Source organism: Lolium perenne, chromosome 7, assembly GCF_019359855.2.
Source record: "Lolium perenne isolate Kyuss_39 chromosome 7, Kyuss_2.0, whole genome shotgun sequence".
Lineage (NCBI taxonomy): Eukaryota > Viridiplantae > Streptophyta > Magnoliopsida > Poales > Poaceae > Lolium > Lolium perenne.
In genome coordinates, this window is record NC_067250.2 from 102,779,995 (window position 1) to 102,794,646 (window position 14,652).

Genomic DNA, 14,652 nt, shown 5'->3' on the forward strand with positions numbered 1-14,652 from the left:
AATTTGGACATCTTATTCGTCCAGAACGAACAACGGATGCATCCGGCAGAACAGAATTATTGCGGAGGTTTGTGCAGTCTCGGGACTCAGAAAGTTGGTGACGTATTTGACACAAACTCTTTCCATACCTGGATATTTCTGCCCAGCCACGAGTTGTGAGGCTCATGAAGGACAGAGGGGAATCCTAGGAAGGTTCTAGAGGTGCCCAAGAGCCCTTGGATCAAAGGGGCATCCATCCCATGGCCTAGATTGCATCTTCAACACTATATATTGATCGGAAACCCTATTTTTGGAGGCCCCCAAGCATTGTCAGCCAAGGAGGGAGAAACACTCATCTACACCAGCACCAACTCAAGGAAGAAGAAGGCTACGCTCCCCCATGATGCCGGCGGCGGGGAAGGAGTCCCCCGCGCCGCCGGCGCCGCCCACGCCTCCGCCTCCCGGCGCTCCTCGCTGAGCCCTCCAACGTCTTCACCGCCATCTCCATCACCAATGCCTCATTGTATTCAGTGGTCCACCCTCTCACAAACCTCTGTACCGCCCTATGTAAACATGGTGTTTTATGCTATAAGTTATAATCCTATGATCTATGTCATGTTGCCATAGTTTATTTGTTCTTTGATTGATTGGTTGTTTCTCTTTGGTTCATTAGAGTTGTATGTTGATATGTTACCGTCCTTGGTGCCCATTATATTTGTGCGCGCATGGATCAAGCACCATAGAGTTGGTAGTACTTGTATACTAGAAGGGGGAAGTTCTGCTGGAGCGACAGAAACCTAAGGACGCGAACCGGATAGTTGCATGTATGGGAGTAATAGGACCATTTACTTAAGGCTATGGTTGGGGAAACCTTAATGCTTGTTAGTATTTACGGATGTTTGCTAGCAATCCAATCATATAGTACTTGTAATCCCGGAGGGAGAGCATGTATATTTAGCCTCTCCTACATAGAAAGCTGCATCGAAGACATTGAACCCAAGATCTTCACTAATCGATCTTGGACAAAGCCACCACTATTACCACCGCCTTTCCACACTCATGGTACTGTTAGTTTAGTTTATTTTATTGCTGCAGCACTAACATTTATTATGTGTATTTTATTGTTCTGCAAAGTCACCTCTCATACCCGTTATCGCTCTAGTTTTATTTTCTAGATATTGCAAACGCTTAGTGTGCGTAGAGTTGTATCAGTGGTTGATAGAACTTGAGAGAATGTTTATCCTACCTTTAGCTCCTTGATACGTCTCCGACGTATCGATAATTTCTTGTGTTCCATGCCACATTATTGATGTTATCTACATGTTTTATGCACACTTTATGTCATATTCGTGCATTTTCTAGAACTAACCTATTAACAAGATGCCGAAGTGCCAGTTCCTGTTTTCTGCTGTTTTTGGTTTCAGAAATCCTAGTAACGAAATATTCTCGGAATCGGACGAAATCAACGCCCAAGTTCCTATTTTCACCGGAAGCATCCAGAACACACGAGAACCGCCAGAGAAGGGGGACAGGGCCACCAAACCACACCCCGGCGCGGCCAGGGGGGGGCGCCCCCCTATGGTTTGGGCAGCCCGTGGCCCCTCCGACTCCGACTCTTCGCCTATTTAAGCCGTCGTGACCTAAAACTTCGACACCGATTGACGAAAACCACAGAAACCTTCCAGAGCCGCCGCCATCGCGAGGCCAAGATCTGGGGGACAGGAGTCTCTGTTCCGGCACGCTGCCGGAGCGGGGAAGTGCCCCCGGAAGGCTTCTCCATCGACACCGCTGCCATCTCCACCGCCATCTTCATCACCGCTGCTGCTCCCATGAGGAGGGAGTAGTTCTCCATCGAGGCTCGGGGCTGTACCGGTAGCTATGTGGTTCATCTCTCTCCTATGTACCTCAATACAATAATCTCATGAGCTGCTTTACATGATTGAGATTCATATGAGTTTGTATCACAATTTATCTATGTGCTACTCTAGCAAAGTTATTAAAGTAGTTCTATTCCTCCTGCACGTGTGTAAAGGTGACAGTGTGTGCACCGTGTTAGTACTTGGTTTATGCTATGATCATGATCTCTTGTAGATTGCGAAGTTAACTATTGCTATGATAATATTGATGTGATCTATGCCTCCTACATATGCATGAAGGTGACAGTGTGCATGCTATGTTAGTACTTGGTTTAGTCTTTTGATCTATCTTACACTATAAGGTTACTAAAATATGAACAAATTGTGGAGCTTGTTAACTCCGGCATTGAGGGTTCGTGTAATCCTACGCAATGCGTTCATCATCCAACAAGAGTGTAGAGTATGCATTTATCTATTCTGTTATGTGATCAATGTTGAGAGTGTCCACTAGTGAAAGTCTAATCCCTAGGCCTTGTTCCTAAATACTGCTGCGTTACTACTGCTTGTTTACTGTTTCACTCTGTTACTACTGCTGCAATACTACCACCATCAACTACACGCCAGCAAGCTATTTTCTGGCACCGTTGCTACTGCTCATATATATTCATACCACCTGTATTTCACTATCTCTTCGCCGAACTAGTGCACCTATTAGGTGTGTTGGGGACACAAGAGACTTCTTGCTTTGTGGTTGCAGGGTTGCATGAGAGGGATACCTTTGACCTCTTCCTCCCTGAGTTCGATAAACCTTGGGTGATCCACTTAAGGGAAAACTTGCTGCTGTTCTACAAACCTCTGCTCTTGGAGGCCCAACACTGTCTACAGGAAAAGGAGGGGGAAGTAGACATCAAGCTATTTTCTGGCGCCGTTGCCGGGGAGGAAAGGTAAAAGATACTCACACTCCGGACCTCGGCTACCAAGCTATTTTCCGTCGTCGTAAGTACTCAAAGCTATTTCCTTTAGATCCTGCAATTGCAACTTTTTGTTTCTTGTTTACACTAGTTTGGCATAATGGACAAGAATGAGCTTCTATTTCTGTTTCCTGATTTAAAACATGGATTGTTTGATGCGAAAATTAAAAAACCTATGGAATCTTATTTGCATGCTGGTAGTAATATTAGTATGAACGCTTTGAACACCATTGTTGATAATGATATAGAAAGTTCTAAGCTTGGGGAAGCTGGTTTTCATGATCTATTTAGTCCCCCAAGCATTGAGGAGAAAATTTTCTTTGATGATACTTTGCCTCCCATATATGATGATTATAATGATAATGGTCTTTTGGTGCCACCTACTATGGAGAGTAAATTTTGTTGTGATTATACTATGCCTCCAACACTTGATGAGAATAATAATGATAGCTACTTTGTTGAATTTGCTCCCACTATTACTAATAAAATTGATTATGCTTATGTGGAGAATAATAATTTTATGCATGAGACTCATGATAAGAATGCTTTGTGTGATAGTTACATTGTTGAGTTTGCTCATGATGCTACTGAAAGTTATTATGAGAGAGGAAAATATGGTTGTAGAAATTTTCATGTTACTAAAATACCTCTCTATGTGCTGAAATTTTTGAAGCTACACTTGTTTTATCTTCCTATGCTTGTTACTTTGCTCTTCATGAACTTGTTTATTTACAAGATTCCTATGCATAGGAAGCATGTTAGACTTAAATGTGTTTTGAATTTGCCTCTTGATGCTCTCTTTCGCTTCAATTACTATTTCTTATGAGTGCATCATTAAAACTGCTGAGCCCATCTTGATGGCTATAAAGAAAAGAACTTCTTGGGAGATAACCCATGTGTTATTTTGCTACAGTACTTTGTTTTATATTTGTGTCTTGGAAGTTGTTTACTACTGTAGCAACCTCTCCTTATCTTAGTTTTGTGTTTTGTTGTGCCAAGTAAAGCCGTTGATAGAAAAGTAAGTACTAGATTTGGATTACTGCGCAGTTCCAGATTTCTTTGCTGTCACGAATCTGGGTCTACCTCCCTGTCGGTAGCTCAGAAAATTAAGCCAATTTACGTGCATGATCCTCAGATATGTACGCAACTTTCATTCAATTTGAGCATTTTCATTTGAGCAAGTCTGGTGGCCTAATAAAATCCATCTTTACGGACTGTTCTGTTTTGACAGATTCTGCCTTTTATTTCGCATTGCCTCTTTTGCTATGTTGGATGAATTTCTTTGATCCATTAATGTCCAGTAGCATTATGCAATGTCCAGAAGTGTTAAGAATGATTGTGTCACCTCTGAATATATTAATTTTTATTGTGCACTAACCCTCTAATGAGTTGTTTCGAGTTTGGTGTGGAGGAAGTTTTCAAGGATCAAGAGAGGAGTATGATGCAACATGATCAAGGAGAGTGAAAGCTCTAAGCTTGGGGATGCCCCGGTGGTTCACCCCTGCATATTCTAATAAGACTCAAGCATCTAAGCTTGGGGATGCCCAAGGCATCCCCTTCTTCATCGACAAATTATCAGGTTCCTTCTCTTGAAACTATATTTTTATTCCATCACATCTTATGTGCTTTTCTTGGAGCGTCGGTTTGTTTTTGTTTTTTGTTTTGTTTGAATAAAATGGATCCTAGCATTCACTTTATGGGAGAGAGACACGCTCCGCTGTAGCATATGGACAAGTATGTCCTTGGTTTCTACTCATAGTATTCATGGCGAAGTTTCTCCTTCGTTAAATTGTTATATGGTTGGAATTGGAAAATGATACATGTAGTAATTGTTATTAATGTCTTGGGTAATGTGATACTTGGCAATTGTTGTGCTCATGATTAAGCTCTTGCATCATATGCTTTGCACCCATTAATGAAGAAATACATAGAGCATGCTAAAATTTGGTTTGCATATTTGGTTTCTCTAAGGTCTAGATAATTTCTAGTATTGAGTTTGAACAACAAGGAAGACGGTGTAGAGTCTTATAATGTTTTCAATATGTTTTTTATGTGAGTTTTGCTGCACTGGTTCATCCTTGTGTTTGTTTCAAATAGCCTTGCTAGCCTAAGCCTTGTATCGAGAGGGAATACTTCTCATGCATCCAAATCCTTGAGCCAAACAACACTATGCCATTTGTGTCCACCATACCTACCTACTACATGGTATTTCTCCACCATTCCAAAGTAAATTGCTTGAGTGCTACCTTTAAACTATTCAAAATTTATCACCTCTGATTTGTGTCAATGTTTTATAGCTCATGAGGAAGTATGTGGTGTTTATCTTTCAATCTTGTTGGGCAACTTTCACCAATGGACTAGTGGCTTCATCCGCTTATCCAATAATTTTGCAAAAAGAGCTGGCAATGGGATTCACAGTCCCAAATTAATTAACAAAAATAGACACTCCTCCATGGTATGTGATTGTTGGACGGCACCCGAAGGATTCGGTTAGCCATGGCTTGTGTAAGCAAAGGTTGGGAGGAGTATCATCATAATAAAACTAAAATAAAAAGGCACTCCTTCATGGTATGAGATTGTTGGCAGGCACCCGAGGATTCGGTTAGCCATGGTTTGTGAAAGAAAGGTTGGAAGGAGTGCCACCCAAAATAAAATAAAATGGGAGCCGCTCTTTGAAGGTTTGTCTGGCAAGGGGGTTAGAGTACCCGCTACCATTCGTTGACAACAACATACACCTCTCAAAACTTTATTTTTATGCTCTCTTTATGTTTTCAAAATAGAAGCTCTAGCACAAATATAGCAATCGATGCTTTTCCTCTATGGAGGACCATTCTTTTACTTTTATTGTTGAGTCAGTTCACCTATTTCTCTCCACCTCAAGAAGCAAACACTTGTGTGAACTGTGCATTGATTCCTACATATTTGCATATTGCATTTGTTATATTGCTTTGCATTGACAATTATCCATGAGATATACATGTTATAAGTTGAAAGCAACCGCTGAAACTTCATCTCCCTTTATGGTGCTTCAATACCTCTACTTTGAATTATTGCTTTATGAGTTAACTCTTATGCAAGACTTATTGATGCTTGTCTTGAAAATACTATTCATGAAAAGTCTTTGCTTTATGATTCACTTGTTTACTCATGTCATATACATTGTTTTGATCGCTGCATTCACTACATATGCTTTACAAATAGTATGATCAAGGTTATGATGGCATGTCACTCCAGAAATTATCTGTGTTATCGTTTTACCTGCTCGGGACGAGCAGAACTAAGCTTGGGGATGCTGATACGTCTCCGACGTATCGATAATTTCTTGTGTTCCATGCCACATTATTGATGTTATCTACATGTTTTATGCACACTTTATGTCATATTCGTGCATTTTCTGGAACTAACCTATTAACAAGATGCCGAAGTGCCAGTTCCTGTTTTCTGCTGTTTTTGGTTTCAGAAATCCTAGTAACGAAATATTCTCGGAATCGGACGAAATCAACGCCCAAGTTCCTATTTTCACCGGAAGCATCCAGAACACACGAGAACCGCCAGAGAAGGGGGACAGGGCCACCAAACCACACCCCGGCGCGGCCAGGGGGGGGCGCCCCCCTATGGTTTGGGCAGCCCGTGGCCCCTCCGACTCCGACTCTTCGCCTATTTAAGCCGTCGTGACCTAAAACTTCGACACCGATTGACGAAAACCACAGAAACCTTCCAGAGCCGCCGCCATCGCGAGGCCAAGATCTGGGGGACAGGAGTCTCTGTTCCGGCACGCTGCCGGAGCGGGGAAGTGCCCCCGGAAGGCTTCTCCATCGACACCGCTGCCATCTCCACCGCCATCTTCATCACCGCTGCTGCTCCCATGAGGAGGGAGTAGTTCTCCATCGAGGCTCGGGGCTGTACCGGTAGCTATGTGGTTCATCTCTCTCCTATGTACCTCAATACAATAATCTCATGAGCTGCTTTACATGATTGAGATTCATATGAGTTTGTATCACAATTTATCTATGTGCTACTCTAGCAAAGTTATTAAAGTAGTTCTATTCCTCCTGCACGTGTGTAAAGGTGACAGTGTGTGCACCGTGTTAGTACTTGGTTTATGCTATGATCATGATCTCTTGTAGATTGCGAAGTTAACTATTGCTATGATAATATTGATGTGATCTATGCCTCCTACATATGCATGAAGGTGACAGTGTGCATGCTATGTTAGTACTTGGTTTAGTCTTTTGATCTATCTTACACTATAAGGTTACTAAAATATGAACAAATTGTGGAGCTTGTTAACTCCGGCATTGAGGGTTCGTGTAATCCTACGCAATGCGTTCATCATCCAACAAGAGTGTAGAGTATGCATTTATCTATTCTGTTATGTGATCAATGTTGAGAGTGTCCACTAGTGAAAGTCTAATCCCTAGGCCTTGTTCCTAAATACTGCTGCGTTACTACTGCTTGTTTACTGTTTCACTCTGTTACTACTGCTGCAATACTACCACCATCAACTACACGCCAGCAAGCTATTTTCTGGCACCGTTGCTACTGCTCATATATATTCATACCACCTGTATTTCACTATCTCTTCGCCGAACTAGTGCACCTATTAGGTGTGTTGGGGACACAAGAGACTTCTTGCTTTGTGGTTGCAGGGTTGCATGAGAGGGATACCTTTGACCTCTTCCTCCCTGAGTTCGATAAACCTTGGGTGATCCACTTAAGGGAAAACTTGCTGCTGTTCTACAAACCTCTGCTCTTGGAGGCCCAACACTGTCTACAGGAAAAGGAGGGGGAAGTAGACATCACTCCTCGTTGGGTTCGATACTCTTACTTATCGAAAAGGCTACACGCGATCTCCTATACTTGTGGGTTATCAAGACCTTTTCTGGCGCCGTTGCCGGGGAGCCATAGCGTAGGTGAATATTTTCGTGTGCACTTGTTTGCTTTATCTCTAAGTAGTTTTACTTCCTGTACCTAGTTGTTCTCTATCTCTTGTATGGATAGGGAATGCGAATTACAAAAAAAAATTAGTTGTACTTCTTATATAAAAAAATTAAAAAATGTTTTCAGAAAAGAAAAAGTGATTGGAAAGATGAGTAATGATGAAGTGGGGGTCGACCTTGAACACTTGTGTTCATGCCTGCGAAACCAAAACAATTCTTTACATGAAAGCTTTTCATTAAAAACTTGTAAATAGTGTATATAGTGTACATATCCCGCTGTAAATAGAATTCTTCCTATAAATGTTGCAAGACTACTCAGCCATCCAGGGGGTCTGAGAGGGGCAAAACAATCCTGGTCGCTCGTTTCTACTGCTACAGTGAATTTTACATCCCACTTTCTACCTCAGCCGTTAGATTCAGTAATTTCTTTCTCACCCTTCCCTGCTCATTCTGAGTTCGTGACGCCTGGGCCCGTGCGTGCTTGGGGCCACTCGTCTGGGACTGCGAGCGTTCCTGCTCGCGTCCGCGAGAAACCCAAAAACGGTGAAACCCTAGCCATCTGAGAGCCTCTCTCTCCTCTCCAATCCCGTGCCCACTCTTCTCCCCGAATCCCCGCTCCTCTCCTCCTCCCGAATCCGCCGCCTTCTCTCGCTTTCTCTCCCGCTGTGCTGGTCGTGGACGGTGAGCGGCGGGCGCGGGCGGCTTCCCGGAGGAGTCTAGCGGCGCGGGCGGCGAGGCGAGGAGACTGGCTCAGAGGTCGAGCTCGCGCCGTCTCACCCTCCCGGCCGCATATGCGGGCACAACGGCAGCGGCTGCCTCAGGAGAGGAGGATGCGGCGGCGGTCCTTGGTGCGGGACATCCGCTCGAACTGGCGCGGGGAGACTGGATGAACCGACGGCGGCGAGGCTCGAGATCCCCCGCCTCATCCTTCCCTGCCTCTGCACCCGACGATGACGGCCCAGCCATGTTATTTGGGCGAGGAGGCAACAGATCGGGAGATCTATCCTTCCCTGGTGCTTGCGACGGCGGCGGCAACCGGCGGTAACAGCCAGCAGGGCCCTGACAACCAGGTACAGCGCTCCTTTCTTTTACGAGCACAAACTGCGCCGCGTGACACACCCAGGTACTGATCTTCAACCAAAGGGCAGCGGTAACCGGCGACCGGCGGCCAGCGGCGACCGGCGACCACAACCAGGTACTGATCTTCTTTTTCCCCGGCCATATCGCTCGATTTTAGTCGCACGCTACAGGCGCTCGCTCTCTTCCCCGTCCTCAACCACATCCGCTCGTCCTCTCATCTCCCTTATGCACGATTGAAAGCATGATTGAACACGCATGGGGTTTGCAGCAAAATGGAAATGTTTGCCTCAACTTTATGGTTTGCTTCGTCAGACTGCAACGTGTATGTAGAGTTGCATTTTCGGTCAGACTGAAATTGCGAATTTTCCCCTTCAGATTCAAGATTATGTTTGCCCCAACTTTGTGGAATCATTTCTTTGTACCCCATGTTTACGTTGGTTATCTCTACCAGACTACAAAAATTCAGCATCTTGCTTCCTTGCCGTCCACACTTCCATGGTGCCACCTCGACCTCACGGATCTTGCCAATGGCTATGACGCCAAGGTGAGCGTCTCCCTCTATTCTCGGATCTGCCATGTCTGCTGGTTCACTACCCACGCCCCTTTCTTGTTCGTCAAAGTTTGATTTGTTCATACTTTCAGGTCCTGCATGTGAACTGTTTGATGAAATTCGTCTGTGCCAATTCTTTATTGCTGCTCATGAAGCAGCTGCCGGCCAAGCAGAGATATTTATAATGTGACGGACTGCTGCCGGAAGAAAAAGAAGACAACGGCATCGCTGCCACATGGGATCTCCTTCTATGACGCTGTCGTGCTGGGTTTTGTTAGGTCTGTGCTCAGCGCTGTTCATTTTCTCTAAAAAGACTTTGAGACACATCTTGTTGAATTTGTATAGCTTTCAGCTGGGAAGGACACCAACATGGTTATAGACTTATAGCTGTTGCTCTTGGACTTGGGATATGAATCGTTGGGTGTTAAAAGCACTTCATAGCAGCTTGGTCATACCATGGATTCTTTGGAAGCTCTTTTCAGAAGCAGAGAGAGTGTACTACACTGGAGGATTAAAAGATCTTCGCAATATTTGCTTTCTCAATGTTAACCTGTAGGTATCTCCTACTCTTCAATGAATCTGTATTATGGTGTTCTTTATGTGTAGTATCATCATCGGGTTTGAGTTCATACTAAATCAGATAATGTTTCCAGGCACCGCCAGCTGCAGCCATTTTGTGTCATCTTTAAATGATTTGCTTGGAAGTGATTGCTTGCTAGAATAGTCTGAAAATGCCTCTTATCTTTGCTTAGACCATGTGGCTCGGTTCAGATTTTTATTTTCTGTGCAATAATCACTTCCTTTTTCCATTTTGGAGTCCTTATAATGTGCGGAGGAAATTATTCAGCAGCAATGCAGTTGGGTAGCATAGAAAGACTATTAAGTATGCTCGTGTTAATATTCTAATCGCTGTCAGCGAAGTGTTCCCTTCAAATCTATGAGGTCCCAAAACTGATGTGTTGTGTTGGTATATTTCCCCCTTCTCATCCCATGTACCTGTTCAGATTATTGAATTGCATACACGGGAGCAGTTCAAAAGTTTGCATTGTTGATTCACAGTGTTGGTGCTGATGCATCTTTTCTAGGATGTATCGGTTCTAATGCATGTATGAAAAATTCATTCCCCTTTCTCGCGTTGTGCATGTCAATTCGGTACTGGTAGAACTTCTTATCTTGCTCTTTATTATTATTCTTATTCTTGATATATAGTTACTGAAGTTCAGTTTTATGAATTTATGAATGTATACGAGAAATTAGGTTTCCTATCTTTTTCTACTTTACTCGCTTCGATGACTGGTTTACCTGCTAGAGCAGCATCCCATTGTTCAGTAGAAGGTGAAGTAAGGAAGACATTGGTCAGGTTCTTAATTCATTCATACATTGGTCAGGTTCTTAATTCGTTCATACATACTCTCTGATTTGAACTAGCACATAACAATGTTGCTTATTGTCTACAGCTAATGCCATGTCTCTCTAGAATGCAATATACTAATAACTTTTATCCCAAAATTTCCAGCGCCAGTTGGCCGCGCTGCAAGGTACGCTAAAGATATCTGAAGGATTGATTGGCACTGTCAGTGTCTAGGTACGTAGCCTATGATTCTTTACTTCGATGCTTATGTCAGGGAATATATTGCCATTAATATCTTTAGCTTGCACTTTCCCTTTTTGGATAACCAGCACCAAGGCCTTATTCATGGTAGGGTAAATGCCTCTGGTGAAACAAACATAAGCAGAGGTTCATATGCTATTATATTTATTAAAACATACAGACGGAGATTGAAACAAGCATGTAAAAAGAGTTCCATAATGAAGGAAGATAGGAGTGACCCATTTCATTCGACATGGTTCAGAAAAATCTTAATACACTAGGGCTTGCTATAAAAAGTAATCCCATAGAATCTGGTTGCTTTGTGTAGCATCTAAAATCAATTAAGACAAATATTTGTTTAGTTTCATGGCGAGTATGTTTGTTAAAGGGCCTCGATATAGTTATAATACTGTTAATTTATAATATTTAAGATGATTTTATAGTTATAAGCTTTAAGTAGTACCTTGCCATGGCCATCCTAATGGTTTAGTGCACGCTATTGATTTTTTTTCTATTTGAAATGGCGTAGTATAAGTTATAAGCTTTAAGTAGTACCTTGCCAGTTGCCATGGCCATACTAATGGTTACAGTAGTACATGCTATTGATTTATTCTGTTTGAATTTCTGAGTAAAATGTTATCCAGATGCGAATGGTACTGTACACAGTTGTAAAAGCTCCCTACGAGTTTGTTACATTTAGTTGGTAATGTTTACTGTGGCAGCCACGCAACACTGTTAATTTAGTTGAAATGACATTCTTTCCCCGTGATCATTGTTGCATAGAGACCATCTTAATTAACTTTTCACTTCATGTAATTATATGTACTCCGTAACATATTTTTTTAAGTGACTGTTACACAAAGACATGAATTATGGCATTGCAGAAGCAAAGTGCCATTGTTATCATCACTGTTTTTTAGGATATAGACTCTATGCCTCTCAATCCATTGGGCTTCTGTGAGTGCCGAAGTGTTTCATGATGAATGGTACATATAATCTTGTGACGTTTTTGTATATGAACTTCAGGTCCCATTTATTTGAACACGTGTCTGGTATTATGGGTTTCAGGGAACGACCTATGATCTTGGAATTGTCCATTCGATGCTATGAAGGTAACAGGTGCTCAATTGGAGGTACAACAATACATTCATGTTTGTTTTCTTGATGTAGTTCTGCTCATTTCAGTTGTATGTTTTGCTTTCCTTATCCTTTTGTTTGGTACAAGATGCCATTTGTTTTTAGTTAATCTGTCTTAAATTAAAGTGGCTAGGAGCTTAGGAGATGCTAAACTTGAGCTTATTTGCCAAAACAATGTTACTTTTCTTATCTGCCTAAACACCATGTGAGCTCCTCCTAAATTGCAGTAGTGGGAAATTAGTTGTTTATAGTTATATTGAATTAGGTAGTTCGGTTATATTGAATTAGGTAGCTCGCCTCCTGTCTACAAATGCTAATTTCATCACTCAAGAAGTTTCCATGGATTCCTGAAAATATATGATATTCATGCTCTGTATTTAATTGTAGCTCACAATCTGGTTGAGTGAGGACGGTGGACCAAATTGCAGTAGTGGGAAATTAGTTGTTTATAGTTATATTGAATTAGGTAGTTCCGTTATATTGAATTAGGTAGTTCGCCTCCTGTCTACGAATGCTAATTTCATCACTCGAGAAGTTTCCATGGATTCCTGAAAATATATGATATTCATGCTCTGTATTTAATTGTAGCTCAAAATCTCGCATGTTCAAGATATATCATTACTCCTTGGTATTATGTTATATTAATTTAAGTGTGGTGTGCATTGTTCCAGGAGCCCCCCCCAAGTGTATGAAGCATGCAAAGAGGACAGTTCTGAGCGCAGACGATGTTGATAGTGCTCAGGAATGTTAAGGTGCGTTTCTTCCAACAACTAAAAATAGGATGATAAAAATGCAGAGTTGGTAGATAACTATACATAGTATGCCTTGTATATGTGACTTTTGTAGTTAAATTATCTTGGTACATTTTCCCTTGATTTTGTTCTGGAATCAAGTTCAGAAGTTTTCAAGCAGTCTAGCTGACGCCATATGCTTTATTGCTTTGCATTTTCACTCAGCCTGTATACGGATTTGCTTCTGGTGACCCCTTGCGGTTTAAAAGAGCTGTGTGCCATAATGATCTCTTCTATATCGATGACAGGGAGGTCGATTTCAAAGAGGCAAGGATATTATTGATAAATGAATCAGATAAATTTACACTTTCTTTATTTTGATAATGAATTGGACATATGTCTGCCGCATACATATTACTGAAGCTCCTCTACCCAAACTCTCGACACAGCATTTGTATCTCACTGGCTAACTATTGAGGGCGTCCTCCAGCCTGCAATTCTAGATAATCCTCCTATCGATGGTTAGCTCCTATATTAATCACAATGTCTTGTCCTCACTTCTAACATCTCCACATGTTCTGCTCATATTTTTGCTCATATTTTTATCTGCTATAAGGAATATATTCATTCTTTTCAACCTTTTTGCGAGAGGATGAGAGACGATCAGCTATGAAGTGGAAAAATCCATTTTACACACCTATCTATTAGGTGCCACTTTATACATGACGTGCCATCAAATTGATCCTAGCCGCAGTGGTGTCGAGATTCGTGCTGAGCACGTTAAATAGCACTTTTCTGCTTTTGGCATCAGGTGTACAAAAGGGTGGTATAGTGATCTTGGAAGCAAATGGGATCCATGGGCTTCGGATCATTTAGCTTCCCCTGGTTCCCATGTTCATTGGAAATTCCCTCTCTTGCTGGTATTAATTTTCTGTCAGCTTGCTCAGGTATCTGTACTCGGTGGAATTTACTATATTATATGAACTATCTATTTTGTGCAATTTTTACAATTGTTACCGCTCCTATGATCTTTCTGCAAGCAGCTATTTAATGGTGAAATACCACATAGTTTGGTAAAGTAGTGGGATGATTGGTTTCTGTATGACCTTTTATTGAATATTATCTTGTCCCACTTAAAGGTTTCTTAGCTACTGGGGTGGTCCTTTGTTGGTTCACTGTGAAAAGAAACAATGTATGATTTATGACATATCCAAAATAATGAGCTTAGTGAAGCATAATGAAGATCCTAACGGAAGGAAGGAAACTATGCACAAAGAAATTTTACCAAAATAAGTGTGTGAATTAAAATTTACTGATAGAGTGTGTTTTTTGGAACATATCAACTTTAGAAATTAACCCAAGTGCTATAGGTTTGTGAATTAGTAGTAGCTTATGCGGGTGGCTGCAGTTTGTTGATTGGGAACCAGAGCCTCAGTGTTAGTAATGTTGTTACTTAAGATAGGACATAATAGCTTTGAAATTATCCCAATCAATATATGTTTGTAAAGTAACATCAGCTTACACAGATAGCTGCAATGTGACAAGCTTGCAGATTATTGGTGTATTTTCGAATCTTCAGCCAACAATTACAAGCTAAATTTATAACAGAATGCATACATGGCTAAGAGGCCTACCAAAAGGTACAGCCTATATGCTTAATGCTAGAGATATCCTATAGAACACATCGATATTGTTTGCCCTGATTGTTCATGTCTTCATTTTTTGGTTGAAGCACTTTTGGCTGCATATAGATTGAAGCATGGTTTTAAAGGCGTCGCCTAGGCGGTCAAGGTGTCATGCTCGCCTTGACTGTTGTC

The 14,652-nt window shown here is 41.8% G+C and overlaps 1 long non-coding RNA gene across 18 annotated transcripts; it reads left to right on the forward strand.

Annotated features, from left to right (window-relative positions):
- The first annotated feature begins 8,039 nt into the window (after nucleotides 1–8,039).
- LOC127316432 (uncharacterized) lies at nucleotides 8,040–14,643 on the forward strand. 18 transcript variants are annotated; one of them, XR_007860402.2, is made up of 9 exons: nucleotides 8,040–8,941; nucleotides 9,278–9,370; nucleotides 9,469–10,961; nucleotides 11,852–12,100; nucleotides 12,776–12,856; nucleotides 13,061–13,356; nucleotides 13,647–13,782; nucleotides 14,388–14,475; nucleotides 14,568–14,643. It is a non-coding gene; the product is annotated as an uncharacterized lncRNA (long non-coding RNA). The 18 variants fall into 18 exon arrangements; XR_011747913.1 differs by having other exon boundaries at nucleotides 13,061–13,162; nucleotides 13,285–13,782; XR_011747905.1 differs by having other exon boundaries at nucleotides 11,852–11,953; nucleotides 12,036–12,100; nucleotides 13,061–13,782.
- The last annotated feature ends 9 nt before the right edge of the window (nucleotides 14,644–14,652 follow it).